General features: G+C 33.1%; 1 long non-coding RNA gene across 1 annotated transcript in view; it reads right to left on the bottom strand.

The window, feature by feature from the left end:
- Window positions 1-6,000, bottom strand: part of LOC114047042 — a 20,352-nt gene that overhangs the window by 1,631 nt on the left and 12,721 nt on the right. The window lies entirely within an intron of this gene.

Here is a 6,000-nt window from a genome sequence, read left to right as displayed (position 1 = left end):
AAAGAAAGAAAGAAAGAAAGAAAGAAAGAAAGAAAGAAAGAAAGAAAAAGAAATGCCACTAAAAATATTTTGGTATATATGAGGCCTTGTCAGTTACTTCTTTGGGGGTATATGTCTAGTATTAGAGAAATTTCTGGGTCAAAGGGTAATTTCTTCACATAATTGCAAATCACTTTCCCAAATGGTTGAACCCATTCACAGCTCCACTAACAATGTATTAGTGTACCTTTCTTTACACAACACATTCAACATTGATTATTCCCTTATTTTGTCCTCTTTGCCAAATTGCTAGGTGTGAGGTAAAACCCCAGAGTTGTTTTGATTTTCATTTCTCTTATTATTATTAACGTCAAGCATTCTTTCATATGATTGTTAATAGTTTGTAATTTATTTGAAAAAAAGTCACTAGCTTTTGGTCATATATATGTATTTCTATTAGTTATCTATATATCGTGGATATCAGATACTTATCAGAGATATTTGATATAAGGATTTTTTCCTAGTTAATCACTTTTTAAATTTTACTTGCATTAATTTTGTTCATGCAAAAGTTTTTCAAATTCATGTAACAAGCTATCTATTTATCTTTTATAATTTTTTTGTACCCTTGTTAGGTTAAGAATTCAACAATAAGCCATAACTATGAAAGGCACCTGATCTGGCTCTTTTCTAATTTTTTTGATGATAATGATCTTTAATATTCAGTCCATGTAACCAAAAATATTCATTTTGTTCATTATGGCATGTAATATAAGATACTGATCTAAAACGAATTTCTGCCAGACAGCTATCCAGTTTTCTCAGAAATTCTTGTCAAATTTAAAATTCTTTCTGTGGTCATTTATGATTTGGAGTTTATCAAATGCTGGGTAATTGAATTCAATTATTTCTGAATCTTCACTCTCTAGCTTTTCCTATTGTTCCACTTTTCTATTTTTAACCAGTACCAAAAAGATGTAACAATTGTCACATTATAAATAACATAGTTTGAGTTCTAGAAGCACTATTCCACCTTCACTACTACTCCCTACCTCTTATCCCCATACACATTATTTCCCTTGATACTCTCAATCTTTTGTTCCTACAAATTAATTTTGGTATTATTTTGTCTAGCTCTATAAAGTCAAGTCAACTATTATTTATTAAATACCTACTATGTGCCAAGCACTGTGCTAAGTATCCTTTTGGTAGCTTGGATGAAATAGAACTAAATCTACGAATTAATTTTATTAGTATTGTTAGTGATGTGACTTAGCCCTGAGTGTAGTCCTAAGCAAACTATAAGGTCATCAACAAATTTGGATAGGTTTGCCTCCTCTTCACCTATCCTTCTTCCTTTAATTTTGTCCCCTTATTGCCATTACTAGTATTTTTTTTTTGTACTATGTCAACAGTAGGAAAAGAAGACATTCTTGCTATACTCTTCTATTCATTGAGAAAGCTTATAATGTTTCCCTATTGTATATAATGATAGACTTTGGTTTAAAATAGATACTTTCATATAAAAAAAAAAGAGGTCTTTGTAAGTCTAGGGTTTTTAGGGTTTTATCATTAATGAGTGTTGTATCTTTTTTCCAAAGTCTTTTGTTGTTATTACATTTATTCAGCTATTCATATGATTTGGTATTTTTTGTATTTAATTATGCAAATTGTTTTCCTAATATTGAACCGTCTTTGTATTCTTGTCCAACTACATTATATTGAATGATTTCTTTTTTCATACTTTTATGTTTTCTTTTCTTTGCTGGGATTTTGTTTTAAAATTTTGAATAGATGTTCATAAAAGCTGTTGGTCTATAGTCCGTTCTTTATATTATCCTCTGATTTAGGTATTAGGAACATGTTGATCTCATAAAGGGAGTTTGGTAGAGTACTATCTCAATTGTTGAGACTACTTTGTATATTATATATTAATAGTTCTTTAAAAGTTTGATAGACTCTGGTAAATTCCTCTAGACCAGTGGGGTTATTTTTTTCCCTTTTGTGGTAGTTATCTTACAATTAGTTAAATTTCCTTTTTGGAAGTTAGATTATTTAAGATCTAGATTTGGTATTCTGGTAATTTACACATTTTATATTTTTGTAGATAATTCCCAATTTCTTTTGAATTATCAATTGTTTTGGCATATAACTGAATATAGTAGGCTCTGATAATGCTTTTTATTTCTTCTTGTGATTTCATCTCATTTTATGTTTTTGTTAATTAAATTTTCTCCCTCTTTTATATTTGATAAGCCTTGGCTAAAGGTTTATCAATTTTGTTACTAATTTTAAAGAACAAACTTTCAATTTTAATTTTCAGTTCTATCATTTTTGGGGTTTCTAATTTATTACCTTCTTTAATTTTAATAATTTGATGTTTTGTACTTATTTTGGATTAGTTTTTTATTTTTCTCATTTTAATTGTGTGTTAATTTTATTATTTTTTAAACTATATTAATTAATTTTCTGTTAGTTTGTTTTTCAGGGATATAACTTCTCCTCTGAGGACTACTTTAACTGCCTTTTACAAATGTTGGCATATTGCATTATCATTATAATTGTCTTTCATGTAGTTAATATTTCTGTAACTTATTCTTTGGATCATATATTCAGTATTTTGGTACTAAGCTTCCATTTAAGTATGTGTATTTTATTTACATTCCTTGTATTTACTACTCATTATTGATTTTTAAAATTCTGCATAGTGAGCTCTATATTCTGACCTATGTTCACTCTCAATTTCTCATTTTATGGATTTCATTTCTCTCTCTTTTTTTTCTTTTTAACCGTTTTGGGGTCTCTTGTAGTGTATTTTCTTGGGATTCATAGAATTCTGTACTGTATTGCATTACAGGAAAAGTTTTCTCTTTGCTTTGTCTCATAGTATTTGTTCTCTCTGAGGATTTATTATTCATCCTTCCTTCTGGTTTTAGAATCTCTTTGTTGAGCTACTTGCTTGTGCTCTGGACTTTAATTGAGGGTTTTCCCCTTGAGATCTTAGGTGTTTTAGTGCTTTGTGTTTGTGTGTGTGTGTGTGTGTGTGTGTGTGTATTCTCTTCATTCATTTTCTTGCTTCTTAGCCAGTCTCAACCTTAAGGGCCATAGACATAGGATTCACACTATGTCACTGCCCTGATAACCTCTGAAGAGAATAAGGTGGGGGAAACAGAACTGTTCCCAGAGGCATTTTACTCTCTTTTCCTTTAGGCCTTGTGCCCCCAGCAACCTGGTCTCTGCCTGGATTTCTGCCTTGGTTCTCCTCTTTCTCTTCTGTGGCTGGTCTGAATCAACATCTGCTAGTTTCTGTGGGGTAGGAAGGATATTCTGGGTAAAGTGTTTGCAGCGTTGGGAGTCCCTAGGGCCAGACCACATTCAGAAAGCAGCATGTTTCTAGTGCTACACAAGCCCACCCCTTCCAACATCAGCTATGTGTGGATGGACTAGAGAGAGAGTGAGAAGCTCCCACAAAGTCTAAGGGCAGGGGATCCCAAGATGAGCTGCAGGGATAAGTCTGTGAATAAGCCTATGTCCCTTGTGTCTCTGTAGGGATCTGTGAAGCCTGGTGTGCAAGCAGTGTTAAGTGAGTACTTTAAGGATTAGGATTTTCTGGTGTTAATTCAAAAGGATTTTACATTGTTATCAGGGTTTTTTTTTTTTCTTCTTACAGTGGATTCAGTTTTAATTGTTATATATCTGCTGCATATTCCCCTTTCTGGAGGGTTTGAGAATTGCCAGGATCTAGAGGAAGTGACAATCTACTATCTTGAATGTGATCTAGCCATCTCAAGTTCCATTAAAAATTAAAATTATTTTGGTTTTTGCAAAACTAGGCACTAATGAACCAGGCTGGAGAATTACACATTGGCTTACATCAGAAGATGGGATACCATATACCAATATTGATATTGATATATTCACAAACATTTATCATTAATTCTACATTTATCAGGGAAGAAGCAGCACAGAAATATATCAATTATTTTTAAAGATCAGTTTATATATTTAAAACTAGTGTTACTTTTTTAAAAGTTTGATGGGGCAAGCATTGATAAAGATTTAAGGAAAGAGTAACTTGCATTAGAAGACTTTGGGTTTTTTTGGGCGGGGGGGGTTTTGGAAGACATATTTTAAAAGAGAGGCAGACTGTAGTTTAAAAATTGGGAAGCTGTTGGGAAGGGCAAAGTTGCCCAGTGTCAAGTCTGGTTGGCTACAAGGCCTTCCTAAGATCAAAGGAAGAAAAGCAGGAGGAAAGAGTTATATTCAGGGATACATAGAAGGAAGCTCCTTGAAAGCAAGGAATCTTTCTTTGGATTTGCATCCTGAGAGCCCAGCATAGTACCTGATAAATAGTAAGTGCTTGTTGATTAATTTATTACCATTCATTCATTCATTCACTCAATAAACGTTGAGGTTCTGTTGTTTTATTTTTAGGCAATTGGGGTTAAATGACTTGCCCAGGGTCACACAGCTAGTAAATGTCAAGTGTTTGCTCTGAGGCTGGATTCGAACCAGGTCATCCTGACTTCAGAGCTGTTACTCTGTGCACTGCACCACCTAGCTTCCCCAACAGAAGTATTTTTTGTTTGTTTTTTGTTTTTTGTTGCTGATAAATTTTCTTTTAAGTCATGTAGCAAAAACCCAGCACCCTCTCAAATGAATGTTCTACAATTCCTGGGAAGAATTGAGTAAAACAGTATAAATATTGTTATGACATAATGAAGGCAACCTTATTCGTGAATAGCTTTCCATTTGATAAAGGAAAGGACATGACAACTGCATGCTTTATAAATTAGTACCAAGCTTGTCCTTTAAGTTGGCATTTTGCACCAACAAATCAAATTAGTTTATATAGTCAATAGACAACAAGCACAGTGAGTTTTGTATTCTCTTCACCTCTTAGTCAATTGTGTGACCGTATAGATATGGAGATGTTTCTTTTGTATACCTTCATCAAGGATGGCTTCAATGTGTGTGTCTGTTCCTCTATGTACACATACATATCATATATACACATATACACACACATGTGTACATGCATGTAGATACATAGATAGGTATTATTCTCCTTAATTTTATAAAGATTGAGAAAGTAGGCACATGGGTTAATAAATATTTATATTTTATTTCTTTTTTTTATAAAAAGGTTTAAGATTTTTCCCAAACCTTTACTATTTCTCCTCTTTAAGATATCTTGAGTCTATCCCTCAGCGCCTTCAAAATTATGTCACTTCAAGTAAAGATTTTCCATATATATAGTTTAGACCAGTTGTACTTTCTAAGTTTTTAGTGCCATTTGTACTTCATTCAGTGCATTGGAGACTGTGATATTAGAGCTCAAATATGATGATTTCACTGACATTTGTGGGGAGGGATTTTTTTTTAAAATAGAAACTCTTGTAAATCTTTTCAATTTTTGTCTGTTTATTGTTTCAGTTTCATCCTTAAATGCCCTCAGCATGATTTTGCTTAGCTGGGTCTCCCACTAAGATTTCTGCAAACTTGGTTTTTTATTCTACAGTTTTATAGGATTTTATTGACTGTGATCACACAGAATCACAGTCTTAGAACTGGAATGAACCATTCACTCATCTTGTTACGTTATCTTTTTACAGACAGTAAAGACTTCTACCATATCCCTCCATGATATAGTACAAATAAATGTATATTCTAAATTAGTGTTGTCCTTGACTGCTTTATATCTCCATTTGGCAGAGAGAGTAAGTATTTGCTGACTGAGGTATTTCATAGGTTCCTTTGGCCTTATTATAGTGACTGATTTACATTGGTTACATTTCCTTACAAAATGGTGACATAGGGGCAGCTAGGTGGCACAGTAGATAGAGCACCAGCCCTGGATTTAGGAGGACCTGAGTTCAAATCTGACCTCAGACACATATCACTTACTGGCTGTGTGACCCTGGGCAAGCCAAAAAAAAAAACCAAACAAAATGGTGATGTAGTTTGTATCTATATCGGTTTCCTGTTTTTCAGCAACAGCAGTTTGCTTTGATCAGTCAC

Source organism: Vombatus ursinus, unplaced genomic scaffold (assembly GCF_900497805.2).
Source record: "Vombatus ursinus unplaced genomic scaffold, bare-nosed wombat genome assembly UNPS02014786.1, whole genome shotgun sequence".
NCBI classification, from domain to species: Eukaryota; Metazoa; Chordata; class Mammalia; order Diprotodontia; family Vombatidae; genus Vombatus; species Vombatus ursinus.
This window is presented reverse-complemented; position numbering and strand designations above follow the sequence as displayed.